Raw genomic sequence first — 18,593 nt, 5'->3', positions numbered from 1 at the left:
TTAGTTTGGAATGCTCCTGTTGAACGGTCCTTTGTTTTTCAATATAAAGTATAGCTGGCTGTTTCCCATTTTGAGTGACAGATGATAAAGAACGCAATCTCATAGTTTTGTTATTATTTGCAATGACAGTACCGGGAAACCAAGTAAAATGGAGAAAACAGCTTTTTGTTTGCCTGTTTGTTTGTTTGTTTAATGGCATTGTTATGCAAGCAGAGCTGAAATGTTTTTGTGTTTTAATTGCTTTCAGAGGTCCCTGTCCTGTAAACCCTTTGGCTCCAAGAGTGGCAGGTTTCCGTGTTCCCGTGCTGAAAGGAGCGGGGTTCTGCATGGATTCACTTCCCTGCCCCTGTGCTAATGTTTGCTGGCTCAGGGCCTAACGCACATGCTTAACTTCACGTGCATTAGTCATGCCATTGAACTCAAACGGGGGAGGTGACCTTATGAAATAGCTACATCAGAAATGTACAATGCATTATTCTTACGGCAGTTCTGCAAACACAGGCAACAAACATGTCTTGCCCCGCAACCTGACACAACCTGAAAGACAGAGCCAACGGGTAAGAAACTTTAATCTAATATGGAGACAAATTAGTATGGTGAAGGATTAGCAGCTCCTAAATGTGTAATGCAGTTTTTGGATGTGATTAATTTTTTAAGGCAAAAAAAAAAGCCAGCAATGACTATGTTTTTAAAATGATTAGCAAAGCATTTCTGAGAAATGTTTTCTACAAAAACGTGCTTTTGTACTTTATATACTTACATACTTCTAAAATGCAAAACAAATTTACTTAACTTCAGAGAATGGCAATATCTGGAGGATATAGATAGTGGATGTCTTTGCTTATATTACACTTACATATCTTTGAAATTTGAAAAAAGGTATTTTACCTAGCTTCGCTGAATGTCTTGAGGTTACGAATGGTACTGTCTTGAAGTTATAAATGATAAATGTCTTTCCAGCTCTCTTTTCTTTAGACAGTCTGAACTTTGTCACAACTTCAGAATGGCAACCTGTGCTAACCACAGTCATAAAATAACTCAGCACTGCTTGTATCAGAAGTGTATTTTTTACCCAGTCATACAAAGCATAGAATTATTACGTTAAGGCAATATTCACGTGTAATGTTACGTGTCCTGATAATTTTATCTAATGAATGCTGGAAAAGATGTACTCTCTCACATCACTTAGATTAATCCAAACTCTAAAAAGAATATTTCTCAACCCTAAATTTTCCTGCAAATTTTTATCTCTGTACTATGTCTTTTTAGTGCTCAATGCTGGGCCACAATTAACAGTAATATTTTTGATTCTGCGTGTGCTGATTAACTATATGTGAATGGAGCTAATCTAACTAACTTGAAGGACAACAAGGAAATTACCTCAGAAAGGGGAAAATTAAAAGTATGGGAGGAAAAAGGACACTGTTGCATCTACAAAGTGGGGAAGAACAATCTATCCTACATAAATACGTGATTCCATGCTTTCCTGTGTTAAAAATGCTGCAATGGACCAAAAGCGACAAGTGCTTTCTTGTATAAAGTTGCTACTCACATACAAATCTGTCCCCAGTACACCAAAAGTAAGGATATTAATTATTCTTAGCTCTCCTATGTCAGCTTTTCAGTGTGCTTCTCAAACTTCTTTCCAGAGGAAGGTATCATTCTTGCTTTCCAGATGAGGAAATAGAAGCATGTGGTTTTTCTAAATCACAGAGAACCCAAAACTTTCTCTAGGAGTAGAGTATATCTACCAGACTTCATGGCTCCTTATATAAAGACTTTCATCATGCCGGAGTATTTTTCATTGAAACACCAGAGCTAGTTTGCAGGTGCATTTCAGTAGCCTGCTTCCTTCTTTTATTTACCTGGTCTGCTTTGGAGCATGTCTTGATGCAATTCTGCTTTATGTGTGTGGGATGGACACAGTCACATTTGGAAAGGAGTTTTGGTGCCCTCGGAGGGACACGCCACTGGAAGTTGGGTGCCCACGTGCCTGAACCAAAGCCTCCATCCCTTTTTCCCAGTTCTGCAGGGGCTGCCTGCAAGACTACTGATATTTTAGGTCTAGTGCTAAAGGCAGACAAGCGTTGTGTGGGTCTTTGGGTACTTACCCTAGTGAGAGCAGAACTCAGTATTGTGCCAGTGGCTTGATCTGCCCTGTCCTGGCTGCCTGAAGGTGCGAGTCAGCCACTGTCCTATGTGTGATGCTCTCTGGTGATGGAGCAGTGAGGCTGTTTCAGACCAAAATCAGGCTGCAAACTATCACCTGGGCCATGGAAATGATCAAGGAAGTCCCAGCTCAAATATGAACTCAAGACACAATGGGACAGTTTCAGTGTAGCCCAGAATATCTAGATTGCCTGCGTCTGTGCACTTGAAAAAGAGTTTATTCTGGTCTCTTTGGCTGGACACAGGTAGTTTGGGGCTTCAGCTGCTAAAATGGTACCAAACCCTGTACAAAAAATATCTGAGCTAAACAGATGCTGCTCAGCCCTGCAAAATTGTCTTATAAATTACTCATGCTCTAAGCTGATTTTATGCCCAGCAAATATATTTCTAAAAGAGATTTATTGCATGAACCTCCACTAATGGCAGTGCCAATTACATAATGCCTTAAAACAGTATACCTACTTTGAGGTAATAAGCCTCACAATCAGTCACTGTGGCAAAGAGTAAATTAACTTTTTATTCCCTTTTCACAGGCATAGAGGTATACACAGAGGTAAAGAGTTTACAGGTACAAGGTATTATCAGAACTGGGGTTAAAGCTAGGGGTTTTCCAGTGCTGTTTGTATACCTAGGACATTTGATGTTACTAATTCATTTGTGTTTTTATTCTAGTATAAATGAATTTGTTATGACAAGAATGTTAAAGAGCAAAATATCCGAAACATTATTGTGTTATTATTTCTGTGTCATGCTACCTGTAAAATGAATGATTCATCTTCTCTTGGTAGGTGAGTGCACATCTGCATCAGTGTAGTGCACATAGAATCAGAGAGGAAGTTTTGTCCTTTAAAGTTTTATTTAAAGTAGAAAAATGAGCACAAAATGAGCACACTTTACAGCAAACATCTTTTCCTAATGCACTTAATAATTCTATGTTTCAGAGCGGTGTATGGCTAGTGACCTATCTTCCTGAGGAGAACGGCTGAGATGTCTGTTTGGAATTATTCCTGGAATTAGAGCAGCATGAGGTCTCCTCTACCAATCTGAGGTAATACTGCTGAAAGGCAAGAAATCCAAAGTGATGTATGTCCAGCTGACCGTGCATTGACAATGTCAACCCTGGCAAAAGTTCCACATGCCTGGAGCTGAAAAAAAAGCCAGGAGAACGGGTAAACCTGGGGACATCATCACCCTATGAGGCACGGTAAACATAAAGTCCTTTTTGAGGGATATTTAGTCGGTGGAGACAAAAGCTTCTCTAGGTGATGGGCAGGCTTTATTAACAGTGATAGCCCAGACTTCTGCCACGATGAAGCACCTTCTTGAAAATTAACTAACTATTTACCTAACAATACACAGTGTAATGGTGAAGCACCTTCTTGAAAATTAACTAACTAGTTATTTACCTAACAATACACAGTGCAATGACAAATACAAAAGGGTTGTCAATTTTGGTTAATTTGTAGAGCCTTTACAACCTCAGAGACTCCACTAGAGGAAAATCAGACAATTTAAAATGCGAATGTGGGCAGTTAATGTTATATGGTTTGATACTGCTCAGGCCTAAGCCTCCTGCTAGAAAAAAACACTCAAATTCTGCTTTCCTTTAACCTGGTGTACACCAGAAGAGGTTTTGGTTACAATAATTTTGTATCAGGGTGAGCCTGACATAAAATGAGGGCAAAATCAGCCCTACTGGGACGTACACACATAAGTAAGGCAAGTATGATTTGCCGAGCGATATGCATGAAAACTAATTTGCTTGCTGTGGAATGATCTTCTGAAAAGTTTTCTTTAAATGTTCGTAGCTCAAAAGCAGCAGAAAATACGCCCAGGTCTGAGGTATATCTGTCTCGTTCTGCTTCCTTGAGGTTACATAAATTATGTATGCCCTCTTCACTTTGGATAACAGTCTGGTCTCGGAAAGATATTAATTATTATGTAATAACTTTCACTAATTGTTTCTCCCTTTAGAGTATTTAAAAAATTGGTTGTGTTGACAATAGTAAAGGATAATGAATGGTTGTTAAGATGTCTGTAGTACAAAATGAAATACTCACTGCTTCTGCTAATAATTTCAGCAAGACAAAGTCAGTATGATTTTAATGATATTATAGGTACATTATGCTTCTGCTACCTTTTTTGGGAGGAGGAATAACCTTCAAATGTTTCTGCCGTTTATGCAACCTGAAAAACCTTCATCAGGGCACTCAAATTATTATCAGATAACATATTAAAATATCCCTAAACACATTGCAAACAATACACAAATCCTTCATGTTCAGAAATCCCATTTACTTCAAAGGTTTGACCTCATTTCAGTGGGAGCTCTGTAAACAGGGGGTTGAAAATCCAGGTTCTTAATAATAAAGAAATCCTGACTCCAAAAATACAGATGACAAAAATTAAACACATATTAAGAAAAAGTTTGAACAAAGATGTTTTTCACAAGTTTGTCAGTTGTTTCTTTCAGTTATCAAAACTCATGTATATACAAGTTAATATGAAGTTAATAAATGTGTTAGTTACTATGGCACACTTGCAAGATTTATAGGTGTCTTAACATCTTTTAAAGACAAATGCTGCCTCATTTCCTAATAAATGTGTTAGGTACTAGGGCACACTTGCAAGATTTATAGGTGTCTTAACATCTTTTAAAGACAAATGCTGCCTCATTCTCTAATAACTCTCTCAATTGCATACTTGCTGCCAAGACACACAGTTCTCATTAAGAGGAATTATGCACATAATTATCTATGTATTTATACATATATATATGCACATCCCCCTCTAATTTCTGGTGGTCGCTAATTCAAGAAGTAAATGAAATGCTTATGTTGTTTCAAGGTGCTTTCTTAAAGTGTACGTTATTCTGTAACACAAAGGCGCTGTCATTTTCTTACTTAATGTAAACAATATTTTATTAATTTAAAATGCAACAAAATGCTTAATCTCTTCAGCATTTTTAATTGTAGCACCACTCTGAAAGCATTAGTGAGATCTCAGACTGATTTTGATGTTGTTAGTCACCTTGGTCTTTTCTTGGATATATGTAACTCAGGGGCTGGTCTTTTCTGGTACAAGCTAAAAACAATGTGAAGAGTAACATATCTAGAACATGGTAAAAGACAGCCTCCTGTGAAAATTTAGCCTCTTGGAAAGTGTGAATGCCTTAATTTAAGAACAGGGTACACACAGAAATGCAAATTACCTTGCAGTGCTATGCAACTGTTCATCAGGAAAGCTTTGACGAAGTGTCATCTCCATGCCGATGTGGTCCCATCTTAACTGCTGAGGATACAGCAGGAATCACCAAGCTACCCAACAGCATCTAGGTTGCCTTGCCCCTGCAAAAGAGTTTGGATAGGACAAATTTTGTGTTCAGCTGGGCTGACGAATCAGTAAGATGGCTGGAGTTGATGTGGTACCTGTTCATCTTCTGAAGAATAGAGATTTTTTGATATAATACCAACAGGTTTTTTTTTACTTTTTTAAAATACTATAAAATACCTACAGGAGCAGCTGATTCTGCTCCTAACTTTTTTTCTCTCTGTCCTAATGAATCTTGAGTATTTCTTTGCGAGTTGAGCAGGAGTGAGAAGTGAGTGCCCTCACCCAGGAACTGCCCGTTCCTGGCGGTGGGGGCTAGTTCTGACTTTCTCTGCAGAGATAAGACCTAGAGGCAGCCAATAATAAGGACAGGCACAAGGATTTAGGTGGAATTTAGGCTGGCTGGATCCAGGCCAGCTTAATCTAGGTAACTCATTCGTTCTGATGTCTCTTCTGGCTCTGCCAAATAGGTCAGAGTCTGGTGGTGAATTTGTGATAGGCGCATGTACGGAGAGCTGAATGTGTCCCAAATAAGGCTACTGTTTTTTGAAAAGTAAGGGTCCTGAGCAAAGCTCTGTCAACAGCATCTTCCTCGGTCCTGCCACCACCACCACTACAACCTACCGCTTGCTGCTTTTGTGCTTCTTTATGAAACAAAATGGCCCTGTGATGAAATGGCATCTCCTGTGCTGAAAGGGGTAGGTTTTAGTAAGCAGGATGAAAGCAAATGGTAAAATACGTATCAGCAGCAACCCCAAATCACTTCTCTACCTACTGTTTCACATCATAAACGCAGTTCAGTTTTAATTAACTGATCTGTACGATCAGTTGTAAATGGTGTTACAGTTCTTCCAGGGTCTACATGTTACTTGAACAGGCACTCTTTTTGTCATCATTTCACAGAAAAAACGTGTCGTGCATTGGAGTATATGTGGCAAAGATAAAAAGGCAAGCCCTTCTCCTTGCATGAAAACCTTGGAAAGTTGTAAGTTGGGAGTTCTGTTGTAAGTCAATATACCAAAAGTTTCACTAGAAGAGAATTGTGCAGTCGAGCTTTTGAAAGTTTGGAAGTGTAAGAATTAAAGCTTCCTTTGAAGCCATTCTGATACTGTCACATGCTGTTTTTCTCACTTATTCAATCAGTGGAATTTGAAGGTAAGATCTTCAAAGCTGTAGCGCAGGCTTCTTTCATTTGAGCCAACGGAGTAACCAATAACCGAGGTCAGACTCTTTCCTGTACGTGGGCAGCTCTCGGAGGGAGAGATAACACGTACTTTGCCGCCAAGTTATGCAGCAGAGACAGCAGTGAAATACAGGGTAGGGGGGGCTGCTGGGCTCTGCGTCTGGAGCTGGGGTGGGCTTGGTAGCCCTGGAGCCCTGCAAAAATTGTAACCCTACGGGAATTTTATTTGCAAAGTGGGTATTTGTTGGCTACTTGTGAAGGGAGTATCATACTGAGAAATAAAGGCTATAAAATGAGCGGAATTCTTCTGAGCACAGTGGAAAAGAAATGAGAACAGACCTTTTGTTTCCTGAATCACACCTAAGTGTGCTTTCCTTTCGTAAATCAACTTTTTAAAGCTTGTGTTGGTTTTTTCCCCTTAGGCACTATATATAACTCCCTTTGCCACAGTGGGAGTGCTATAAATATATGTATGTATGGAAATAAAACTAGGAGACAACAAAATATGGTGCATTTTAAAGCATGGGGCAGCAAGAATACCCTTGGAGAGGTCTGTCTGAAGACTGCAAGGCTGGTTCTTATTTTCAGAGATGTAATTTTCAGTATTAGCTCATTCTCTGTACTAAATTCTTTTTTATCAAAGAGTTAAAAATTTTGTGTTGCTTATATATCCTGTTCAAGACATGGTGTAAAGTTAAAGCAGTAGGAAAGTCATTGACGGATGTTTACTAATTCCAAATCCATTTAGCGTGCCGAGTATCGTGGCACCATATTTTTTGTTGATAGCTCAGCCGCCATCAATTTGAACTTCTGAAAAATGAGAGTGGAAGTGTTAAAGGCCCAGTTTGAATCCAGGCTAATACCGGGCTACCATTTATGCATCACTATAGGGAAACAGCAGCATTTTGTGAATAAAAAACCTACCTCTGCCTTTAGAAAAATGTTAGCATCTACTTGTGCGAAAACAATATCCTTTGCTTTTATACAATGTTTTTTCAATTACAAATTTTTTTTTTGCAAATTTCAGAAATAGAGAAAATGCGTTTATTTCATTATAACAGTAACATGAAAATGTGTACATCTGGATGAATATTTGTACATATATAAAAAAAGATCAGATTTTGACAGCTAAAACTTAAACATTGCTTGCACCCGCTATCACCAACAACATAAGGCAGGATGAAAGCGACTGCAAGGCTGAGCCTCCCAAAACTAACAGCAACAATCCCAGAGCAGGTCAGTCAGTCCAAGTAGAGAATCTACCCGATGAATAAACCAAAACCGACCCAAACAGACTTACCTCCCTGTTTGCAAGATGCTGAAAGCCTCAGAGATGGCTTCCAGTGCCTACAGCTGTTACCTCCCTTCTGCATTAGAGGCTGGTGATTATCTTACATCATTGTCAAGAAATGTTTGTTCATGTTTTTGAGTCATTCACTGTAATTGGCTCCGCTTTTCTGTGTATAAATATTCTAAGAAAGTAGTTTACTGGAGGAAGCAGTCACTGTAACAGAAAATTTTAAAATAATATTACCAAACACTTACGGTTCAAAACTTTTAAGTCATAGTCACGAGTGTTAAAAGCCTCATTCCAAAAGTAGCGTTAGCTCAGTCAGAGACCACATGTTACTTACATAGCCAAACAAGGCTATTGATTTCAAAATAATTATTTTAGAAATAATTATTGCAGTTACTTACCGAGTAACTAAATAATTAGTATATCAAAGATGATGTAAGACCATTTGCAATGTTATTTATTTATATTAGATATAACATATATACATATATATAAAACTTTATTATCACTTGTTTATACTCTGCTCTACTCTACACCCTTGCACTCCGGGATGTATAAACTCTATTAACTTCTCTAGTCCCCTTCAAATCCCTGCAAGGCATGATGGCACCACCTTGGGCACAACCCTTTATCTATTATCCCTGTAACTCGCTGTTTGTTTTGTAGTAGCACTACCCAATTTCTTAAGCATTGTACACACATGTAATATTTCCCAAACAGGTGAAGCCCCAAGCAGATGTATCGTTACAGATTATATATTTTCCTCTGTTTCTATATTCCCACACCTGGCAGTCTTCTAGGAAACTCTTCATAATTGCATGCCTACTGGAAGGGGCAATTGCTTTCCCTATCTCGTAAGTTTGTGGTGGGGATGGGGATGGGAAGGCAACGTGTATTAAAGGATGACCTTTCCTCCTGTTTTCCTCATCTCTGGTTTATTTTCAAAATTGTCAGCCTGGAAGAGTGTGATGACTCATAGCCACCTTTTCTTTAAAAATCTTCCTCAGCTGACTGGTTTCTGTCAGCTTCATAAGTGTCTACGGAGGGAAAGCACCCTGTCGACATCGTTCCCAGGAGCTTGGTCCTCCTAAACTTGCAGATGTGCCGTCCTGGACAGTGCATTTGTGTGAAACACCATTGCAAAAGGCTGCATAAGTTAAATATTTTGCTATGGAGTATGGGTTGACCTTCGAAACTCTGCAGCACGTCTCTGTCAATGTCTAGGAGCGGGATGTTCACTGGTGGAAAGCTCATGTGATGGACTGGGATCCTCAGCTGCCGAGAGCAATGCCAAGGCACCTCGTGGCTTTACCGTGTTTTTTTGTAGCAAGGATTTTCCATAAGAAGTCAGTTGAGGATAAGGTCCATATATCTCTCACTGGATGAAGATGAGCAAGTATCACAATATTTACGTTATCGTAGGCTGGGTTCTTCTCCATTTATTTACAAATTCACCGATCTGCTGACTTGATTCAGCTGGCAACACACCCTGCAGGCTCTGGCCGTAACACTTGAGTTTGATCTTATTTCTCCTACATAGGAAACACATCTAGGGTGAGATCTAGAAGGGATTCTTAAGCACCTCAGGCTAAAGCTCTGTAAAAATAGTGTTTTATGGTAGGATGGCGAACATGCCTAGACTTCCCAGGAAGACAAGAGCGAAGCAGGTCATGTTGAGGGTCACCTCTTGGTTCCTGGTGAGGGCTCATATGAGGCAGCCAACGGGAAGGAGCTCCTGTCTTCTGCAGAGGAGGACGGTCTGTCGGCTGCCTGTTCAGTATGGTGTTTTCTATGCCCAGCCGCTCCACCAACCACACACAGAAAGGCAGAAAGCGGGCATAATAATAAGCATGCCAAGACAAAGCCTTCAGGCCTAGATTTTCTCAATATCATTTATAACCTCCATGAAACTATTGCATGGGGAACAAGGTTTTTGTTTGGGAGAGACAGCACGTGGGGAATTGGCACAGACGTGTGTGCAGAGCTCACTGAGGGTTTGGTAGTTTGGGTGATGCTTTGACAGCTCTGAGCCCCCACATGCATATTCCTAGACTGTATCTTCCAGTTTTTACGGACTATGCCCCGTACAAAATAAATGCCATAAGAATGGAAACAGCTGCTACTTCCCATGTATGAAAGATGACCTGATTAATCAGTGCAAGAAATATCTGGAACAAAGTGAAAGTAACAATTAAAAGCACGATTATTTTATTTAAAAATGTGCACTGAATATAGCAGTCCGATTCGAGTAATCGTGGCAGCTCCCAGGAAGGCACAGACAAATTCTTACAGGTAATGCTAAGGATGTTTCCTCCCTTGAATTATGGAGCTATTTTATTTATGCCGCATCATATTGATGAGGTGTAACCAATTCTTCTGCTGGGAGATGCTCTGAAACAAGGTGACGAGGACAGCACTGTGGTCTTTAAGACTAGCATGAGAACACCCTCCTTTGAGAAAGAAAATACTTTTTTGTCTTCTGGTTTCTAGCAGGAAGGTGATGACGGTGGTACTGTAACAATCTAGCACTACTAGAATCATTCTTGTTTAGAAAGACGTTTGATGATGTTGTATTTGATTAATTCCATTATTTCCACAGGATCTTAGAAATTAAAGAAATGGTTAATCTCCCAGGTAGGAATCTCACAGAAGGGAAGGTACTTGGTATCATGCAAGATAAAGCTCAAGCAGTCAAATTATTCCTCCCTTTTATATCCTAAAATTCTACTGAAGGCAAAGGCTTTTTTTTTTTTTTTTTTTTAAATTAATTCATGCTTCTCTCAAGGTGGGCCCAGTTGTGTTCCTGTTGCAGCCAGTGGGAGTTTACCTTTCCCTTTCAAGGGGACGACGTTAAACCCTCTATCACCTATTTCTGGACAGAAACCAAGGAACTGATTCTGAAACCTTCCCTCTGGTTGGCAGATCCACTGAAATCAGTGGATAAAGCTGGATGAATCAGCCTCAAATTTCCATAACATCAAAATAAACTTGGTACAGTATAAGAGCAACCAGAAAATAATAACACACTTAGGGGATCCAGTCTCTTTGTTTTAAGATGTGAGGCAAGCAGGAACCCTTGGAATCGAAGGCTGGCTGCCCATGTTGAGCCTTATCTGTCAAATTCAGTATTTTATAATATCACCTTATCAAGATCCATATAGCTAGATATTTAGCAGATATCTCACTTGTCATAAATAAACAGGTACTTCTTAATTGTTACCTACGGCTAATGTGTTTGCTTAAACTGTTATCAACAGAAAACCTGAGTGTATTATTAAAGCAAAAGATTTTTGGAGGCAGTTTAGACGTTGACTTTTCATTTTCTTGAACAATAGTACAGCTGTTAGTATTTTATAAACAAGAACATACATCTGATTTAATGTTGAATTATATTGATAAATCAAGTGCTAATATAGGATGGCTGGAACAATTTTAAAGAAGAGAAAAGGTTATCTCTGTATATAGGTTTTGCTTTGTCACCGTGCTGTTCTCTAGATCAGAAGAACAAAGCCTATATGCATAATAAGGCCATGCAAATGAGGTGAAATCAGCAAAAGTATGGTGGGGGAGGGGAAGATGTAAAATATGGCCATCAGTATAATGACCAAGGAGTAGAGAATTTAAATGTTTAATGCTTGCACATTCCAGTTCATTTTTCTGTCATCTTTTTGAATGTGTAGACTGAGGCTCTTGAAAGACTGGAATGAAAAGATTTCTGTTTTATAAGGCCATGCAAATGAGGTGAAATCAGCAAAAGTATGGTGGGGGAGGGGAAGATGTAAAATATGGCCATCAGTATAATGACCAAGGAGTAGAGAATTTAAATGTTTAATGCTTGCACATTCCAGTTCATTTTTCTGTCATCTTTTTGAATGTGTAGACTGAGGCTCTTGAAAGACTGGAATGAAAAGATTTCTGTTTTGGACCAAAAGGATTAATACTGTTATTTAACAGACTGTCCAGATATACCTTCCTAGCCTACAGCTATTTAGTTTTATTTTTTAAAATAGAAGAAGCGTGGTAATAATTAGCAGGGATAATGAAGGAGAGGGAGAAGCCCTGCTATTTGTGTTTTCAGTGAGGGTTTTTTTTTTCCTTGCCCTGCTGCACTGTCTGGATGCCAGCTCCCCATCTCAGCCATGATGGAAGCTCAGAGTACAATAGAAGCACAGCAACAATATGAATTACAAATACATGTATATCTTACTGCACGGCCTTTCCCTCCCCCTCCTTTAAATGAATGTAGTCTAAAAATATCCTCCACTCTAAATTGCTTTACTACTGAGGCAATGTCTTGCAAAAACACTACGGTTACTTACAGAAGAAAACAAAACCTCAAACCACAGACAGAATAATGTTAATGTGAATTGTTTTGTATCTGACTGCAAATTAGCTATCTTTTTGAAAGATATTATTCTCATTTAATAACGTGGAGTGCATGCCCAATTAAGAGCAATAGTATTTTACTTGTGGTGAATTTATGAGGAATATCTTGTTGCTTCAAATAAAAAAGGGGGAAAAATATAGGTGCTACACATGATAAGTACGTGTTGTGTTATTTTTTATTTTTGTAGCCCAGTAAAAGTAATTTATATCAGCTTTTGGAAAAGTATTAATTGTCAATTATTTGTTCACAAGTGGATCTCGAGGAAAAAAGAAAAGGGGAAAAATACACCAAAATAGTAAATGGAATGCATATTAAAATTATTTTTTAATTTTAGAGCTTGATTCAGCAAATTTACTTACAAGAAACTACTCATATGAGTAATCCATTGATTTTAGGGTTTACTCTTGATATTAAGAGGTTTACTCAGGTAAGTGTAGTTACTTGTGTGCAAGAACTTGCAGAATCAAGCCCTTGTCTGTAAATATTTAGAAAATAAATCATTGATGAAATGCACTATATCCTTCTGTTTACAAGCTGGAAATGCCCATTTGACAATTGTAAAATGTTCTAATGAAAGGCTTTCTTGAAGAAGTGAAAATTAGCTGAGTCTGAATGACTTCCTTTGAACTAGTTAAATCCTTTCTTTACTTGTTACCGAAAGAAAAACTAAAATGAATAACTCTTTCTTTAGCATTTTAACTCTTTTGTGAAAAATCTTAACACTGCCAATGACAGAGTGTGGGGCTTAATCAGCACAATTGACAAGGATTTACGAACTTTTTCATTCGAAATGCATTTACATTACACAAGCATATCTGTGTACATAAATTCATTTTATTACAGCCATTTTACACAAACAGTCCCTTAAGTAGTTGAAGTACTAAAAAAGCCAATCAAAATACTCTTCATATATCTGTAAGTCCATAAACCTCTTAAAATTGTCTCTTTAAAAAAAAAAAAATTCAACAGCTAAATTATGGAAATGCAGACTGCATTACCGAATATTTGCCAGTTATATCTTGATTCTTACTTGAAATTCCCACAAGAACATAGGCATGCCAGTGATATAAACCACAGAAACTGGAAAAAAAAGTAGAACACAGGGACTTGTAAATAAATTCATGAATATCAAGAAGCAGGCATGCTAAGATTATGCATTTTACCAGTACACTCCTTTGCTTGTAAACCATAAGGCCAGGCATTTGTGAGGTGCAGTATTGCCAGCTCTGCAGAGGGGGGAGCGTGCGTGTGTTCGTGTGTATGTATGTGTGTGTGCGTGTGCGAAAGGCAGGCGGGAGGGAGGAGGAAGGGAGAGGTGGGGGGGAGAGGAGGGGAGGTGGGGACAGGCAGACACAATAAGGCATAATAACATTCCTGCATGTCTAATAGCTTAAATATGCTCCGTCTCTCTGTATCCCATCGCTATCGATATTGCAAGCAGAGTCAAAGAAGCAGTTAATATTCCATCAATAGTTTGTCTTTGATTCGAGTACTTTTTGACCAAAAAAAAAAAGGGGGACGGGGGGGGGGGAAGAGGTGTGGCTTCAAGTACAGGGAAAAAAGAAATGTTTACTTTAATGATATTTTCAAGGTACAGCAGTATTTGCATGCCTCACATGTTTAACATGCTGCTTGCCAATCATAAAATACTAGCATTAAATTATTTATATCTTAGTTATGTAGCACACCTTATTAGTGGTAAATTAATATTAATAGTTCCAATTTATCTTTTATCAACAGTATATTTTTAGAAATTGCAGTTTTAGGGACATAAGACGAAGCCAAGCCCACAGCTAGCAATGCACTTCCTTGATATTATTTGGCTCCGTGGTGGCTGTTTTGTGGAAGTACAGGGTATTTTTTTGTTTATTTGACGGATGCTGTGGCTTTAACAAAGAGTGACTGAATTGTCTTAACAAAGGCGAGGAGGGCTGAGTGTGTTGCTTGCAAGAGAATAACCACCTTCCAGATCTCTTATGTCCACACTATATGTAGTGCGGGTCCTGAGTGGCTTTTGTTTTCAATGTCTTTTGTAAGCTTTTAGGGTTTGGTTTCCCCCCACGCCCCCCCCCACCCCTGCATCAACTTTCAAGTTAATTTACAGGGTGCTATTACTGATACGTTTCCTTGGTCTGTGGTTTTCTGTGAAAGGCAGGCAGCTGAGACCAAGTCTTGGGGCGAGGGGGAGGTGCAGGAGAGCCCGCAGCACGTACAGTTGTGCGCCCGCGCCTGTAAATTGGCTGCCGTATATGACAGCGGGACGGGGGAAACCTCCCGTCCTCGTTTGCATCCTGAAGAGCATCCAGGATTAAACCCGACTGATTTCCATGCGGGATTTAGACCTGACATTTATTATTCGGTTCACAGACCTCTTGAAGGAAAGTTTGTTTTCCACTCATAGATGAAAAACCTCCTAAGATAAATAAAGGCTGACTTAGCAGCAACAGCAAATAAATAGCTTTCCTGTATTTCTTATGAATTTATCTTACGTGATTACCAGCCAGATGCTTGCCACCAAATTATTGTATTTACCTCCTTAGCAGTTCAAAAGTAAATAGCTATCACATCCACCGCCTGGCATTTGGAAAAGGTGTCCACTTAATTCCAGAAGTTTACTTCCCATAAATAAAATTAGAGATCATGGTTTTAAAGGCAAAATAAAACAATCCTTGAAAAACTATGTAAAAAGATTTTACACCTTTCTATCTTCGTGTAGGGAGATGCAATTTTTTACCTGCTGTATGCATCAATTAGTATTTTTCAAACAGCATGAAAAATGCAAGCAACTGTTACAGGTAAGCATGCATGTGGTGAATTTACGACATAGGACTAGCTCATCTTTGTCACCTAATAGCTTCAAAAAACATTTTGGTGACGTGTAGCACTCCAGTCTTAATAGCTGGTAGTGATAAAAACCCATAACCCAATATTTTAATAAAATTTTAATTAAACTTGACCTTCACTTTTAATGAGAACTCGTACGATGCTTTGACTTGTCACTATTTTAAAGGAATACGTTGCAATTTTCTCAACGTGCTGCTCTGCAGACATCTCTCCCGGTAACTTTGATGCAGGGTGTCAGTGCCTCCTGTGAGCTGCTTAGTGGCTTGCAGGATCAGGGCCTTAGCAGGCATATCCACTTAAACGTGGCTCCCAAATCTCTAGTCTTTGCTGAACAGCTTTTGAAACTTAGCTTGGTCTGAATAGTGAGAACAGAGAAAAAACACAAGCTCAGGCTCAAGGCTGATCCTACAAGAGTTAGGGTATGCTAACATTAAAAATATGCACTGGGAGCATACAGGGACGAAGCCCTAGTATTTTACTACAGTATTTCATTCAATGAGGTTGTGATGATTTAGGTTAAACAGAAACCATACCCTGGTGTTTATTTTGGCCCAATGTCTGCAAGGCACTGAGCACCTTTGGTGGGACATCTCCCGGTGGGTGTGGGGGGGTCTCCAGGTGTAGATCCTTTGTGAGCATGGGGCAGGCAGGGGTAAACCTTAGTCGCTCCTTCTGTGGCTGCCAAATGCAAAATACGTACTCAAAGCAAACAGAGAAAACACTTATGTCTGTGCATATCCACGTTTTCTGGAAAAAAGCATTTTAAGGCATTCATTTGATTCTCATGGATGCTCTGACAGGTTATAAATTTTAGCCATTTAAAAAATGTAGTGCTTGGGGGCCGTGTTGTTTTGTGCGGATGGGATGCACTTGCACCCACGCACACGTCCAGACGCGTGTGCACGTCCATGCGCCTGGGTATTTGGCTGCAGCATTTTGCAGTATGCAACGTATTTATGCTGCATACTTTCATATGCAGTAACACAGCTGTAAGTTACATCTGCAGTGTGTCACAGGTTTATACTGTATGTATATACAGTCACTTGAAACAAATAAATGTAAAACGCTGGATTTGGCACCCCTGTGTTACACAAAGCGAAGGCTTCCCACACTGTTTCATTACCTTCTGGCTAATTTCCCCAATTAAATCTGAGATCTCACACAATAATGAAAGACAGACTTTCAGTGAGCTCCTCGTCCACTACCTTGTTACAGATGGAGGACGGGATTGAGCTTACGTCCATTAAAAATACCATACAAAATAGATTAAAAAAATTGATGAATAAACCAAAAAAGACATCTGTTTTCCTAAGTGTAAATGCAGTGGTGTATTTATGTATTTAAGAGAGACAGTGAAATGTATTCTTAAATTTTATGAAGAGCAAGTAAGTTCTACCAAGAACATATACAATTAAAATTAGAGCGTTGTGTTTTCTCTTTAATATGGCCTGAAACATTTTTTCTGTTTAGGTATAAAACCATAGAATAATTTCTGTTAAGACTGAAGGATTCATACAGTAATGATGCTGCATGTTTTGTTTTGTGCCTATTTTGAGGCATGTGGCAGTGTAAATAACAGAGTTTTTTTTGCAAATTAATTAACTCTATAACAATATCCAGTAATGCTGTAATTTGCAGTATAGCAGGCAATCTTACTATTTTTTCATAAAAAGCTAGACTTCTCAATCTTACCATTGCATACTAATGTGTGGTGAACATCCACTGATATTTTGAGGCCTCGCAGTACGTTGCACCTTCATCTACAAGTAACTTTATTGATCTCAAATGAAATCATGTCATGAATTTGAAGGTCTGGCAGATGTGCTAGCCACTCAAAATGGGAAGAAGAAAAATGCCTGTAGTTAGCAATCGTTACAAACAGTACAATTTTAGACTAGATCTCAACTAATTTCTCTAATAAAGAATGTATCCAAACCTCTAGGAGGTACAACAGATCTGGAACAAAATTGCAGTTCGCCATAGTTAACAGCAAATCACTTAACGTCATTGTTTTAAAAGTCTGTGCTTAAAATAAAAATGAGAATAAAAGCTTGCTAAATCACTCTATCAGGTGTGTAATCAGATTACTGAAGGAATTAGACAGATCAAACTAATTTTCAGAAAGCAGTCCAATACAAGAGTCATTCTGCTCTCCATTGTTATCTGTAGGTAACAGAATAATAACATGTAAAATAGCTACAGAAAGACTTTTGTTCATTTCACGTAAATAATTGGCATTAAGGCAAGACGATCTTACATGCATGCGCACTTACCACATGTACACTAAAAACCTGAAGCTTTAAAAAGTAGCATGCTAGTAAAGTGTTTGATTTTTAAAATATTTTGTTCAAATTCCTACCAGTTCACACTGCTCCCAGGAGACACCAAGGAAATATTAAAAATACTATAGAAATAAAAAGGATAAGATATTTGTCACTCTCATTTAAATTGATGTATGCTGCTGTCCTATAAACGTCACATCGGATAACCCTGAAAAATTACCATGAATCTCCATAATTACGCATATTCATGATGGTGTTTTGCATAGAGCTAGCAGCAGACTGCATGGGGGGGCTGTGAAGGGAGGCGGGTGAGGAAAGACCGAATGGTTTGACAGACTAAAATTATTACCAGCATCCTAGAAATAGACTCAGCAACAGTTCCATTTTGCTTGGTTTACAAAACCAAAACAAAGTCCCTGGCGCCGCTCTCGTGAAGCTTACGATTCGCTAGCGGATTTGTGCTGCATACTTAGCCGCAAAAATTTAGGGAGGATAAACTGCTGAGAGACGCCCATGCTAATTAGAAGGGTCATTTTTTTTACGACTGACAGTTGTAAAGAAAACCGTGAATGAGAAACCGGAGGAGTGCTTTTTCAAAATCGCCTGGTTTTGGGGTGCTGCATTTCCAGCACTGTACTGCGGCGCGGGTTCCTCATCTTCTCACCCGACGCAGGTGAGCCAGGCACGGCTTCAGGCGCATCCTCACTTCTGCACCCAAGATGAGGCCCAGGCACTATTCAAGCGAACTGCTAAAAGACCAGGAGAGACAGAAAGGTTGTCCTGCCCCTGGCTCAATAGCTTTTTGTGCTGAAAGCAGAGAGCAGAGTTAATCAGAGGCTCTAGAAGTAATTATCGGCAGGGTTTGGGCAGCGCGGGTGCTTGGGTAAATAGCGATTGTTCTTTCCACCAGATCCCGAATAGAAACAACAATACTGGCATTGTCCTCCACTTCTCATTAAGGGGCTTCGGGGATGGAGCCAGGCTCTGGGAGGCGGGTGGGAAACTGACGGTCAGACCGTGCTCCGGAGGAGCCTCTCCTGATCCCGCTGCAGCAGGCTCCGGCTTTTGGCATCAGCGGTGCCAGCTGCAGGGGGAGAAGCC

Source organism: Aptenodytes forsteri, unplaced genomic scaffold (genome assembly GCF_000699145.1).
Source record: "Aptenodytes forsteri isolate BGI_AS27 unplaced genomic scaffold, ASM69914v1 Scaffold41, whole genome shotgun sequence".
Taxonomy (NCBI): Eukaryota; Metazoa; Chordata; class Aves; order Sphenisciformes; family Spheniscidae; genus Aptenodytes; species Aptenodytes forsteri.
The sequence above is the reverse complement of the archived record's forward strand: the minus strand, read 5'-3'. Positions refer to the sequence as shown.